We start from the raw sequence: 15,347 nt of genomic DNA, 5'->3' as shown, positions 1-15,347 counted from the left end.
AATGCCAGAAGTAATAGTGGAAGAAGAAAAAATAGCTGCACCAACATCTATAAAATCAACAGCTAAAGAAGTAGAGGCGGTGCCAACAGCAGCATCATCATCATATGAAAACGGTAAAGTAGAAAAATTTACTTTTGCACGTTGAAACATAATTACTCCAATTATATTATACTAGCAGCCCCCGTCTCGGCTTCGCCCGAGACTTACTAAATAAAACACCGTAGTGTGTTGACATGTAGTGTGAAACGTTTTCAGTTAGAAATTTTACACATATTCCTGACGCATCTCAGAACAAAAATCTTTTTATTAAAAACATATTTTTTCGGAATCCATATAGTTTATTTGGTCAAATAATAAGGTGTAAAAATTCAAAAAAATAATTATGCTGAAATGTACCGTGCGTTCTTTATGCCATAAAATAATCAGTGGCCATAAGAACCCGTTGATTTACAGTTTCTCCCGCGTAATTCACGAAAAGGGCTATTTTGTAAAGCTGTTAAGATTTTGAACCCCCAAAAAATTTATATTAAAAAAAAAATTGTTTTTCTCACATCTCACAACTTTATTACCAGACCAACAAAGTTCTAGACCTTAAATTCTACATTTTTATTGCCACAAAAACACAAATACATTTTCTACGTATTTAAAAATCTGAAGTAGGATCTTTAAAGATTTCAGAGATTGCTGTGAGGGTACAATAAAAAGTTGATCTCTCACGTAATGAATTTCTTATTTGTCGATTTTGACGCTGCTGTTTCAATCTCGATAAATTTTCTGCGTCAGTTTCTTGACGCCTAAGTAAAATTGTATTTATTAGATACATTTGAAGTTTTCCTTTCAATTCACCCTCTTGCGACTTTTGTGACCCCTAAAGGCTATTTTCTGTCAACTTTGTTAAGTTTTAATATATTTGTTGGCAACGTAGTTCGACATCCGATGGCCCTAAAAAAGACCTGTGAGCTTCTTAAGTTAACTCTTTTTTGACTGCAGTTAACAGCAATTGTGACTGCCTGGATACCTCAGGGTGATCTTCTCTGGCTTGCTGTTGAAGATCCAGACTGATTGGGAGAAAAATTACAAAGTCAGAAGCTTTGGGGCTAGTTGTAGTGCTCTTTTCCAACGTCTCTTGGTATAACGTCGAAGACGTTGGTGTCTAAAGCACCTTTTTTATTTGCAGATTGAGTTGTTTTGGAGATCTTAGATGGGGAGATTGGTTAGTGATACTTGTCCAGTGGAGGCTGTCCTGTTGGCTCAAGTTTTTTTTCCTTCATAGCTGTTATGGGTTTGCCCCGCGCAGACCTTGGAAAGGATCAGTGATTCCTGGTTGAATGCTTGGAGTCGAGAGGGTAGTATAGGGTCGTCGGTCACCGGGTTTTTCAGCCTTGCGAAGAACAACTCCGCAGGTGACGTCTGCTAGTGAATGGCTGACTTGGTTGAATAGTGCCCGTCTTTAGTTAATATAGTCTTTTAGTCGACGAATCGCTTCCGGAAATGGTAATAAAAATGTATTTGTTGGCAAGGGAGTTTACATTTAGGTGGCCCCTAGGCTATTCCTTATTATTATTCCTGATGATGAAGAGCTGGCTAGGGGTAGCTTGATTCTTACCCTAGGAGTCTCGATATACGGAGACTGTGATGGAGGGAGGTACGCCGCTGACCAAAGAATATCTTGTCTCGGATCGTTCCCCGGATAACCAACCGCTCATCGTTAGACGGGAACATGTGGGTAAGCGCGTTGGGGACGCGACGACCAAGAAGGTAGCCGTTGTGGCTGCCCGTGCCCCTCAGAGCTGTTTTCTTCCCTTGCTTACATTTGTAGCCACAAATTCTCTAACTGCACTAGGTGGGATGGTGGGACTGCCACACAACTCTGAAGAGTTGGTGCAGATTATGCTTTTGCTAGATATGTCTCCTGGTATTGTGGCAGAGACGTCATCGGTTGGAAGTAATTTTTTTTTTTCTGTTGATCGCATTTGTCGAGATTCAGGGTGAATGAACACCTAGGTCCCTTCCCCGTTAGAGAAGAGTGTCATCCGTAACCGGGATACCCAGCTGCAAGACTGTCATTAGCATTTTCTATACAGCTCGTTTAACTGCCGAAGCTCGACTACATCACTATCGAGACGCTCTGGCCTATTATAACCACACTTATTTAATTATGTTGCAGGTAGCTTCAATTTTATATCGACGCCACCTAGCGGATTTTACTGAACTAAAGTAAAAAGCTGGCGTATTTTTGCAAAACTTTGAGCTTATTTATTGCTATTGTTGTTAAATTTTTTAAGATGAAAATGATACTAAAACCATCTAGGAAGTATTATGAATCAGTGTGCAAAATTTCAGCAAAATCGGTTCAGTAGTTTTCGCGGTTAGCGATTACAACGGTTTTAGCGACTTTGCTTTATATATTAGTAAGATAATACACGCATGCACAAACTTAAAATTTTAGCTACTTCATTGCTTAAGATGTATAAAATTGTTGTTTTCTAAATATTTTTCAGAAGAAAAACTGCAGTTTTCTCAATGCAAATGGTTAGATAATATTAATTTACAATCACCACTTTCACCATCATGGGAATCATGGTTTTGCGAACAAAACTGGGATGAATTATTGGAGTCAGCACCTGAAGTGGTAAAAACAGGAGCAACTACTGCTACAGCCGTATGTAAGGACAACGATGAAGTTTTAAAATCTGCATTTGCCCTAACTATGACCGGAGAAAATATACCCCTCCCGTCAACGTCATCACCACCGCCACCATCACTCGCAATAAATTCTTTATTGCCCGAAAATTTTGAGACGTGGTCTGAAGAGGATAAATGTACGCTTATGGAAAGAGTACACATATCCTTAAAAAAAGATGAAGACAAAATAATAGCTCGGGAGAAAAAAAATGATTAAGGAGAGAGAACAAATTATTGACAAGTTACAAAAAAAAGAGGCTTTGGAAGAAAAAAAAAAAACAAAAGGCAATAAAGAAAAAGCGAAAAGCTGATTTACTCAAGATGGAAAGATGCAAAAAAAAAAAATTTCATAAGAAGTCTTTACCTCAAAAATTATTAACTGATACGTTTAAGTTTTAAGTGTATATCTGTAAAGAATATATATTACGAATGTTAAATTTTTATGTCAAAGAGAAACAATTGATTATGATGTAATAAAATTTTCTACTTTATTAATAAAAATTCTGCCTATTTTCATTTTGTCTTGATTATACTCAAATTAAACTTTTAATATTTTTTTATCTCACGTGCAACAAAAGAACTACATATAAATTTTTTAATTAAAAGTATATTCATTGATCACAAATATTATTTGTTTTAACAATAATTAAAAAAATTTTTTATTACATTTTCAGTTAGAATAATGAATAGTTCAGTATGTAACCTTCCAAATTTTACTCTTTTTACAACTTTGCATCCAATCTTTGATTGCTAGCACATTCTTCACAGCACACATTGAATCAATATGAAAGCTATGATGTTTGCATGGCACATAGTCTTGTATGAGATTTACAAGAGCAGGGCACCCATACTCCTCAACATTAACAACTCTGAAAATTTTATACATATATATTTATTATTTACAAGAAAATGTATATATTATTAGACTCAAGATACTTTTTTCTATAAGTTAATGATACATACTTGCATGATAGTATGTTTTGCAACCATTTTTTCTTCTCAAGACCTTTGATATAAACTGTTCTAACGTCAAACAGCATACGTTTAAGTTTTTCTATTCCTTTTTTGTAAGAAATGTTACCGGAATTCCAGTTTATACCATGAAAATTAGCTTCCAACCATTGATTCTGTTTTTGGTACTTTTTTGATAAGTCCTCTAATGGAAAAGGTGGTTTGAGTACAATGACGACCGGGGAAGTATCCATGTCAAGGTCAATAAAGGAAATTTCCTTAAAAATAAAGTTGTTACCAAAGCTCTTAAAGCCTTGAAAATCTACAATGCACTTCATTTTGTAAGAAAAAGTAATTGATGTTGCTCAGCCGAGAGTAATCAAATGAATGAATTTTACTGCTATATGTGGTTTATAATATGTACATTTTAGTTTAACACATGCATGCGCGTTTACACCCCCCCCCCACTCCTCTCCTTTCCCTCGTATTCGCCAAACTTAGCATATTAAAGGAGTTGCTAGCGCTAATACTGCTTACTTCTACAAAATCGTTGGTTTTGTTAACTTCCGGTTTCAAGCTAGCCATGGCTACTGTTCAATATTTTAAAGATGTGACACATTGTATATGGCAATCATATCAACAAGTAATCAATAGTGATGCTGATATATCTCAAATCCAAAGATTGTTAGACACCAGCCTTACAATTGCTAAGGATTTTCATATTTTCAGTCAAAGAAGTAATTTAATTACATCAGAAAAACAAAAATTCCAATCTGCTGAGGCTTTACTAAAAACTGTTATACAACTACTATATGATCATTTAGAAGTAGTAGAAGCGAGAAGAATATTTATGAATGAATCTGAAGTTTTCGTGAAAGACAGTGAGCAAGAAGTGGCAGCAGCAGTCGAGGTATTTGAAAATAAGCCCGAAGTTTTTGTACGAGAAAGTAATGAAAGTGTTGTAACATCAGTCGAGACATGTAAAACTCAAACCGCTACATGTAATAATAATGACAGCGTTATACCAGCAGCAGATTCTAATTGTGTTCAAGGTAGAAGTGAAGAAGAAGCAAAAATACCAACACCTACGGTACGTGTTCAAGGTAATGGTATAGTACCTGCAATGCAAGTTCCACATGATAAAAATGATGCATCCGTAAGTTTGAATGATGTAAATAGTGCATTTGAAAATCGCATCACGACCGCTTTAATTGTGAATTTGATACACTTAGATATAAAAAAGTTTCTTAAAGATGTCGAACAGCAATTTGTTCAACGAATTCAACAATCTTTAGAGGTATATCAAGCACTTAAAGTCAATACGATGTTGACAGCTGAATATGTGATAGTAAAAGATAATACAAAGGATGTAGATTTAAAATATTTTAATACGAAATCACATACTATTTACCAGACGACTAACTTGAATGAATGGTTTGAGATGAATGTACGACAGCCGATAGAGAAAAATATGGATGATTTTCAAAATAAAGAATCTGGCTGGACACTGCACTCAATTTTAAATTTAGTTTTAAATATTAATAAGCTTAACCCTATGCAAGGTAGCTCTTTCATAGACTTGCCGGATTACATAAAAAAAAAAAAGCTTGTGTAAATGTCATAAACAGAGACGTTCAATGTTTTAAATGGGCTGTTTTATCAGCAATACATCCAGCGAAAAGCAATCCACAACGCATCTCTAACTATATTGAATTTGAAGGTGAATTAAATTTTGATGGAATTGAGTTCCCTGTATATCCTAAAAAAATTTTAAAGTTTGAAAAACAAAACAATATTTCAATTAATTTATATTTTTCAAAAAAGTAGGGTAGTACTTACATTGTTTTTCCAACTCACTTGACTGCAAACAAAAAATAAACCCATGTGAATCTTTTACTTGTTGAGAGCTTCTACATAGATGATCAAAAAGAAGAAAATAATAATAACAATGATTTAGAGCATAAATATCATTATGTTTGGATAAAAAATTTATCTCGCTTAGTACACAAACAGTTATCAGAACATAAACATGCTGCAAATATATGCGATCGTTGCCTTCACTATTTTTGGTCCAAACAAAAATTAGAAATGCATGAAGTTAATTGCAAAAATTAAAATAAGTGTAAAATTACTCTACCTGATAAAAAAAAGCATGAGCATATACTTGAATTTAAAAATTTTACATACAAGAATCGAGTGCCTTTTGTTGTATATGCAGACTTCGAATGTTTACTGGAACCTGTCGAAAGTGACCGCGCATATCAACATCACAAAGCTTTTAGTATTGGTTATTTTGTTAAGTGCTATTATGATGATAGCAAATCGGAGTATAAAAGTTATAGACAGTATGATGAAAATGAGAAAACACCTGCTTAATAGTTTATTCAAGATCTATATTTTCTAGCTTTGAAATTAGAAGAATTATATAAAAATCCTTTGAAAATGATTCACCTGACGAATAACGAACAAATTAAATTTAACAAGGCTTCATCGTGCCATATTTGCAATCAACCATTTACTTTGAATGATAAAAAAGTTAAAGACCACTGTCACCTTACTGGAAAGTGAGTATACTTTTTCTATAATAATAGTAGTAATAATAATCAAATAATACCTGTACATGAATTTCTTATAGATATCGTGGACCCGCACACAACAAGTGTAATATTAACTATCAAGACTCGAGAATGATACCTATAATTTTTCATAACTTGAGTGGTTATGATTCACACTTGTTTATCAAAGAACTTGCTATATGTTTTTCGGGAAGAATTCAGCTTTTGCCGCAAACGAAAGAAAAATATATTTCGTTTACAAAATACGTTGAAGGAGCTGAAATCAATCTCCGATTTATCGATTCATTTAAATTTATGGCCTCATCTCTTGACAAATTATCCTCATATTTAGAAGAACTGAAAATTCTAGAAACAGTTTTCTCAAGTGATGATCAATATACTTACGATCAGATAAATTTATTAAAAAGAAAAGGTGTTTTTCCTTATGATTAGATTTCTTCATTTGAAAAACTAAAAGAAAATAAGTTGCCATCAAAACAAGATTTCTACAGCAGTCTTTACGAAGCTCACATAACCGATGAAGAGTATGAGCATGCTGAAAATGTTTGGAATAATTTTAACATTGGAACTCTTGGAGAGTATTCTAATTCATATTTAAAGACTGACGTACTTCTACTCGCTGAAATATTTGAAAATTTTCGGAATAGTTGTCATGAGGCATATGAATTAGACCCAGCTCATTATTTTACAACTCCTGGCTTAACCTGGGATGCTATGTTAAAGTATACGAAGGTAACTTTTTTTTTTTTTTTTTCACATACATGTATGCATATAACAATAATTTTGATTAAAGTTTTTGGTTTTATAATAGGTGAAATTAGAGTTGTTAACAGACATTGACATTGTTATGTTTATCGAGCGTGGCATACGAGGTGGAATCAGTCAATGTTGCAATCGATATGCAAAAGCTAATAATCCTTACATGAAAGAAGACTATCAAAAAGATAAGGATAAAAAATACCTTATATATTATGATGTCAATAACTTATATGGATGGGCCATGACCCAACCATTACCATACGCACATTTTAAATGGATTCAAAATACAAATTCAATGGGTATTTTAAACGTGTCTGATGATGCTGAAATTGGCTATATACTTGAAGTGGATCTTGAATATCCTAAAACCCTTCACAACGCTCATAAAGATTTGCCATTCTGTGCTGAGCATATGGCACCTCCTGGATCTAAACAAAATAAACTAATGACTACCTTATATGACAAAGAACGATATGTGATACACTACCGTGCACTCAAGCAAGCTGTAAGTCATGGTCTTTGCATAAAAAAAATTCATAGAACTCTACAGTTTAAACAAAGTCCTTGGCTAAAAAAATACATCGACTTGAACAGTGCAAAACGTCAAAATGCTAAGAATGACTTCGAGAAGATGTTATATAAGTTGTTTAATAATGCTGTTTACGGAAAGACTATGGAAAATGAACGTAAACGAGTTGATGTTAAACTCATTAACAAGTGGGAGGGGAGGTATGGTGCGGAGACATATATTGCACGACCGAATTTCCATAGCTGTGATATTTTTGATGAGCAGCTTGTGGCTATACAATTACTTCGTACGGATGTATGTATAAAAAAACCAATATATGTTGGATTAAGTGTCTTGGACCTGTCAAAGACACTTGTGTATCAATTTCATTACAACTTTATGAGAAATAAAATGGAAGATCAGTGCAAACTTTTGTACACGGATACTGATAGTCTTGTGTATGAAATAACAAACCAAAATATTATGATATAATGCGTGAGAATATTCAAGAATTCGATACTTCAGACTATTACTTGGATAATAGATTTAATATACCGCTCGTTAATAAAAAAATTGTTGGTTTAATAAAGGATGAATGTAATGGAAAGATCATGTTGGAATTCGTAGGACTAAGGAGCAAAATGTATAGTGTAAAAATTCAAGATCAAAACCCCATAAAGAAAGCAAAAGGCGTTAAAAGTTCCATTGTAAAGGCTACAATAACTTTTGACGATTATATAACATGTTTGTATGAAAACACTATTATTAAACGAGAGCAAAAAAACATTAGATCGCGTCATCATCAGCTTTTTAGTGAAAAAGAGACAAAAATTGCACTAAGTGCTCATGATGACAAAAGATATTTGTTACCTGATTGTACAGACACTCTACCGTGGGGTCATTGCAGCATAGTGGGAGTAAAATCATCCAATAAGAGGGAAGATTCGATAGAAAGGATGGCCAATCAGGTAGGAGAAGCTGTAAGGGTAGTTACTGTATTGGATCTCCCAAAAATAGACAGAACACTAGCAGATGAGACGATAGAGGAGGAGGGGTCAGCACTATATAAGGAGTTGTCACAGCCAGACAAGCTCATTCTACTCTCAAGCAGAGATCCAAGTAAGGTTGAACTAAATCAACGGAAGCTGAAATCCCCTTCATCTCGTGTTTCTTCAATCGAAACGCCGTGTAAAAAACCTAGATACGTTGAAGGTCATATATTTTCTACATTAAACATTTACACATATTTACACATAGTATGTGTAATATATTAGTATTTTATGCTAATTTTCATTTTTTTCATTTTTTTTTTTTTTTTTGTTAAAGATGGATCTTGCAACACTCAACAAAATCGCTGACAACGATTTCCTTCCAACAAGGAAACTTTCCGAATTGATTCCCAATCAAAACTATATGGTGTCAAAATTAAGGAAAGATAATACTAAATTCGGACCTAAAATAGTTGCAGAACTTGATGAAGAATTTCAAATTTTTCTGCAGACTAGAAAAAGTTCAGCCTTGTTTAAAAACGAGGAATTTTATAATGAATTGTTAGATGCTGTAAATAAATTTAAATTGTTTATAGTGTACAATGGAAAACATATTATATTTTCTTATGCGTAATGTCAAAAAATGAAAAAATAAATTACAATTTTCTCTAAATTTGAGTATTTATTTAAACATTCTCTTCTATGTAACATTTTCATTATTATTTTATTCATATTACAATCTTATGATTTTAAACTTTAAGTAATTAAAAAATCTTAGTACTTTAAATAATTTAAAAAAATCTTAGTTATTTATTCGTCCAACTATTGTGAGTACTGTCGAAGCCCAACCATTTGACGAAAACTTGATTTCCGCACTTTCGAAGAACCTTTTCTATGAGGTATACATCTGGATGCTTTGTTTTCTGCAGTTCTTGTTCGTAGAAACCTCCAGAAATAGGTTGATCTAGGTAATCTTTGAGATGATACGTTGATGGATTTGTTGCTGCTACTCGTGTGATTGTAAATATTTCCGTGGACCAATTTGGTGTATACCCTTTTTCAAATGATTGTTTGGTTTTGCTCACTCGCACTTTATCACCAACTTTGAATTTAGGCTTGGACTGACTGTTATTTTCATATATTTTTTTAAACTTCCTCATGACTTGAACTTCATTTTCAGCAACAACATCTTTTGGTTTTAAACCAATTGTTCGATGTTTTCTATTATTATAAAATTTTATTAATGTTTGTAACAAATTTAACCATTTATAGTTGCCTTGCAAACTAAATTTTTTCCACATCAAATTTTTTAAAGTACGATTAAATCGCCCACATATAGACGCTTCGAGATTGCTGTAAGTTGAGTATAAATTTATTTTATATTTTTGCATGAGATTTTGAAAGTTAGCATTGTAGAATTCTTTGCCACGATCAGTTTGCATGTTTATGGGCACTCGTCCTTTTTTCAATATCGAATGCATTGCTGCAGTTACTTCTTCACCAGTTTTTTTCTTGACAGGTACAGCCCATGCGTACTTAGAGAAAACATCTATTACAGTAAGCATATACCGATAACCTTTGTTTTTACGAGCGTAAGGCTGCATCTCCTCAAGGTCTGCTTGCCAACTCTCGTCTAAGCCACGTATGTTGAATTTTCGGCGTGGATAGTTACGCCTGGCTGCCTTATGGAGTTCCTCAACGATTTGCTCCATGTATTAATTATCTAGGTTTAAGTTTTTTGAATCAGCTTGAATAAATGGGAATTTTTTTTGCAAGTTGTACATAAAAATTCGAAAGCTATCTATCTCTTTTTCGAGTCTTTTAACTACTTCAATCAAGTAAGCATAATTTACTGCATCTTGAGGATGTTTTGATGTTCCAACATTGCACAGTCTTTTATTATCTAAGTCATACTGTCCATCTACGGTAAGTTTGTATCCAATACCAGGAGGACCTCGGCTACCACCTCCGGTCCTACCCAATTTTCGACCGAATACATCGACACTCATTTTGATACTGAAGCAATAATTACATACATCAATATATATATCCTCCCTCACGAAGCTCTTCGATAAGTGATATAATTTCATTGTCATGACTTGTATTTCCTGCCGACTTTTCAGCTATTAATAAGCGTGAACGGTCTACTAATTCATTAGGATCATCCCAGTGTATATAATCTACTTGTTGCATTATTTGAGCAGTTTTATAATGAGGTAGCAACGAGCCACCTTTTTTATGAACCACAAGATCAAACATTGGAGCAATAATTTTATTAAACTTATTGCTATTATGGGTTCGTATAGATCCGTTTTTTTTAAACCCTTTTCTGTGAACATTTGAAATTTTTAATAATACGTAGTATTTTTCAAAATCCTCCTGTGTCAACAGAGATTCATTAGGATGCTTTTTAATGAGTAACTCCATTAATCCAGCACTCATTGGGTAATTTATATCGTTTATTTTGATTTGATTGTTTTCAAAGTCTATTCGCGAATCACCAAGCTTGTATACCTCATTTTCTTTTCGCACACCATACTTTAAATCTAATAAATCTTTTTGATTTTTATCAAGTATTTGTAAATAAAAATTATTTAATGAATTCTTACTGACTTGAACAGAATCAATAGATTGGGTTAGAATAGTATTATTTAAATCATCATCACTTTCACTAATGGCAGACTCAAATGTTGTATCACCTTCTCTGATTCTTTCTCTATGTTTTTGTTGACTCACTTTATCAACTTTATTATTTTCTTCAGCGTTTTAACTATAAAGATTATTGTAAGTAACAGGATTATTACTATTATTTTTGTTTTGTTTTTTTGTTTCGGCAACGATTTCCATTAGAGGGTCTGTAATTGGTTTGAAAGTTTCAGTAAGCACTTTTTCAGCCTCATTTTTCCCAAACTTCAACAGTCTGTACTTTTCTTTAACTGCCTCTCGCGCCTTCACTAACTGACGTAGAACGTCTTTCTCTTGTTGATACATGATGATGATGCTCCAATGTCTTGTAACAGACTGTAATGATTGTGCTAGGTATGCCCTAAATGTACAGCAAAATTATCAAAGCCTTTTCTATAGCGACCATTATTTATTTGCCTATCTTTATTCATAACAACGAATCCATGTTTATCGTCATTCCAGCAATTATAGCATAAATTTTTAAATTGAATGTATGACATGTCTGAGTTTACATGATCATCATACACATGCCTCAAGTTAACTTCATCTTGACGAAATAAAACTAAAAAGTTAACATTATCCCTTACAAGATGCTTTGGTACTTGAGCATATGACTGGCAAAGATAGAAGCAGTCCACATTTTTGTGTCTAACCATGCAGAAAAAAGCCTTTACATTATCTTGTTTTTCACAAGCTACATCATCAAAAATCATTATAGAATTTGGTAAAGCATCATCTGGGGAGACTACAGTTTCGTGTTCGCTGAAAGGTAAGTATTTCACACCCTCTATAGGCTCCAATAATTCTTTTAAAAACTTGTACTTAGGCTGTTGTAGTGACTTTGAATACACGTATACATTTTCAAACTTAACTCCGTTGGGATGCACGATTAAAGCTAATAAGCTATTAGTTTTACCACAATTAGATGGACCGCAAAATACCGCGCGTATACTGTCAGGGAGTAGTTCACCATGCCGGTTTGAACGTTTTTCTTGTTTTACAATAGCGTCAAAATTAGGAACTTGTAATTTTATGGATTGCTCTTTGAACTCCATGTCTATACTGTATGAATAACCAGTTCAAAATGATCTTTTAATGAAATAGTACAACACTTATATAGTTTGAGTTCTTTATTTTTCAACAAATTTGTCTACTATAAATACATTATTCATTTTCTCGAACGCTTAGTCATGATCTAACCTCTGAAGACTAATCATCGTCATGCATCGTAAGAGAGGGCATGGTCTTGTAAATAAAATCATAAATTCTTTACCAGTAGAACTTCATTTGCCAGGCTATCAGTACTGCGGTCCAGGTACTAAGCTTGCTAAGCGTCTTGCTAGAGGGGATCCTGGAGTAAATCCGCTAGACGCGGCGTGCAAAGAGCATGATAGAGCATACTCAAAAAATCGACAAGATTTAAAAGCTAGACACGAAGCAGATAAAATTTTAGCTGAGAAGGCTTGGCAAAGAGTAAAGGCTTTAGATTCAAGTATTGGTGAAAGAGCAGCAGCGGCCCTGGTGACCGGTGCTATGAAGGTTAAAAGTAAATTTGGTATGGGGTTGAAGCAGGAGAAAAAACAGAGTATTAACAAAAGGAAAAAAAGGATGGGTAGGTCAAAGAAAAAACAATGTAGTGCTTTAAGTGCAGTTATTAAAGCGGCCTCCCAAGACATGAACGCTAAAAGCAAAAGTGCTCGAGATGTCATTAGTAGCGCTTTGAAAGGTGCTCGTAGTGCAGTTAAAAAATCGGGAGGTAAGAAGTATGTTACGATTCCACGCATCTTACGTCTTCCTACTCAAATTGGTGGAGCTTTACCTTTGATTCCATTGTTTGCTGGTTTAAGTGCAACTGGTGCTATAGCCAATGGAATAGCTGGAATTATGAAGAGCATTAATGCTGCTAAATCAGCCAAAAAGCAGCTAGCAGAAAGTTAGAGACATAATCAAACCATGGAAGCTATCGCCATTGGAAAAGGTCTTTATCTCAAACCGCATAAAACTGGATTAGGAGTCTATTTAAAGTCATACGCTGGAAAAGGTTTAAGGAAAAAAAAAAAAACCTCAAAAAAAAAAAGTTCAAAAAAATAAAATTACCAGATCGAGCTTTGACAAACATAGATTTGATGAAATTTTCTAAAATCTTAAAAATTCCCCATGTTCGCGGAGTATTCATGAGAAACAATTTACCTGCTGATGGTCCATGGTTTTGTGAAACAGCTATAATAAATCTTGATGATAAAAATGGACCTGGCACTCACTGGGTGGCTTATCAAAAACGTGGTAATAATGTTGTGTACTTTGACAGTTTTGGAGATCTGCAGCCACCGACTGACTTAATGTTGTATCTAAAAGTTAGTAAGGTGAAATATAATCATAAGCGATATCAAAAATTAAACTCCTACAACTGCGGTCATTTGTGCTTAAAGTTTCTGTTAAAACAAATATAACTTTCTTACATCGAGAGAAACCTCTTAGTTATGCTTTGACAACCATGGAAGAAACATTAACACTTAGCCTTTAAGGTACTTCTTCTATTTTAGAAGCACAGTATTTTCCACCGATTGAGTTGTCGCCAAAACACAGCTACGTTCTTGGCTTAGTAGAACTTTTGTCATTCAACTCGATCCCAAATACTGATGAAAATTGTAATAAATTTTATGTTGGCAATGAAGTTATTGTATTACCAACAGGCAGTTATGAGATCGAAGATATAAGGTCATTTTTGATTGAGGTATTACAACCTCGCAACATAACTCTCGATATTAAGCCAAACAATAATACGCTTCGAAGTATCATCAAGTGCAGTCATACTATTGATTTTAGACCTAAAGATTCTATAGGCCGCCTATTAGGTTTCACTCAGAGAGTTCTAAAAAATAATACCACTCATATTTCAGACTTACCTGTAGCTATTCTAAAGATAAACGCATTAAGAGTTGAATGCAACATCACGAGTGGAGCTTACATAAACAGCTACAAAGTACACACGATTCATGAATTTTTTCCTGCTGTACCACCTGGATATAAAATTATTGAAGTTCCTTCACAAAAAATTTATTTACCGATTATTGGGCGCATCATTGATCATATACAACTACGCATTGTAGATCAGGATGGTGATTTAGTCAATTTTCGTGGAGAAATCATAACTATAAGATTGCACATAAAACCTTCTCCATAATGGGTATCGTTTATAATAATCAAACAAATCATATAGACAGCTCAATATGCACTCCAGCACTCAGTCAACAACGAGCTGTCAAAGCGTTGAGACGTCAGAGAAAAAAGTCCATCAAAGCATCGAGACATTCAAGAAAACGATTGACACGACAAAAACTAACTCATCAAAACATTCAGTTTATAAAAAGTCTCGGTCTAAAAATAAAAAGCCCTGGTGGAAATTAAATTGGATATTTTTTTGTTGTATACAAAATGGACGAGATTCTAAGTATTCAGTCTCCAGTCACATTTGACGAATCTATTGCGCACTATGAGATTCATGCTCATCAGCCGTATGCATCATCAACATATGGCAACAGCGATGAAATTCGCATTTCAATTCAACATCAAGACTTGTGTCTTTTACCATCCAGAAGTTCTCTACATGTTTACGGAAGATTGGTCAAAGCAGATGAAAATACGGCAGTAACAAACACCACATTGATAAACAACGCCATCTGTCACTTATTTGAAAAAATAAGATATGAGATAAATGCTATAGAGGTAGATAAGTGCAAAAATGTTGGACTAACAACCCTGATGAAAAATTGGTTATCACTTTGTCCAGATCAAAATAAATCTGTGATAAATGCTGGTTGGCTTGGCGTTGGAGAAGAAGATGATAGTCTTACTAATAACAACGGCTACTTTGATATAATTCTTCCACTGAATATGATTTTAGGTTTTGCTGAAGACTATCGTAAGATAGTTGTTAATGTAAAACATGAGCTTATACTTACAAGATCAAGAAACGATTTGAATGCTGTGTTGCAAACTCCGCTTAATGCCAATGCTGCTGATCCTGCGGCCGCAGCAACTTGGGAAGACTTTAAAATAGTAATATTGAAGCTTGAGTGGCTTATGCCCTATGTGGTGATGTCAGATTCTCATAAAATTCGTTTATTAAATTATCTGCAAAAAGATAAGTTTATATCTATGAGTTTTCGAACTTGGGAATTATATGAGTATCCC

At 34.0% G+C, this 15,347-nt stretch overlaps 1 protein-coding gene and 1 pseudogene across 3 annotated transcripts in view; both read left to right on the top strand.

Annotated features, from left to right (window-relative positions):
• Positions 1-15,347, top strand: part of Shmt (serine hydroxymethyl transferase) — a 170,740-nt gene that overhangs the window by 27,647 nt on the left and 127,746 nt on the right. The window lies entirely within an intron of this gene.
• On the top strand, positions 4,487-5,751 carry LOC149373728 (uncharacterized; annotated as a pseudogene).

Source organism: Copidosoma floridanum, unplaced genomic scaffold (assembly GCF_036245765.1).
Source record: "Copidosoma floridanum isolate Cflo_tuat_1 unplaced genomic scaffold, Cflo_Japanese_pri ptg000028l, whole genome shotgun sequence".
Classification (NCBI taxonomy): Eukaryota; Metazoa; Arthropoda; class Insecta; order Hymenoptera; family Encyrtidae; genus Copidosoma; species Copidosoma floridanum.
This window is presented reverse-complemented; position numbering and strand designations above follow the sequence as displayed.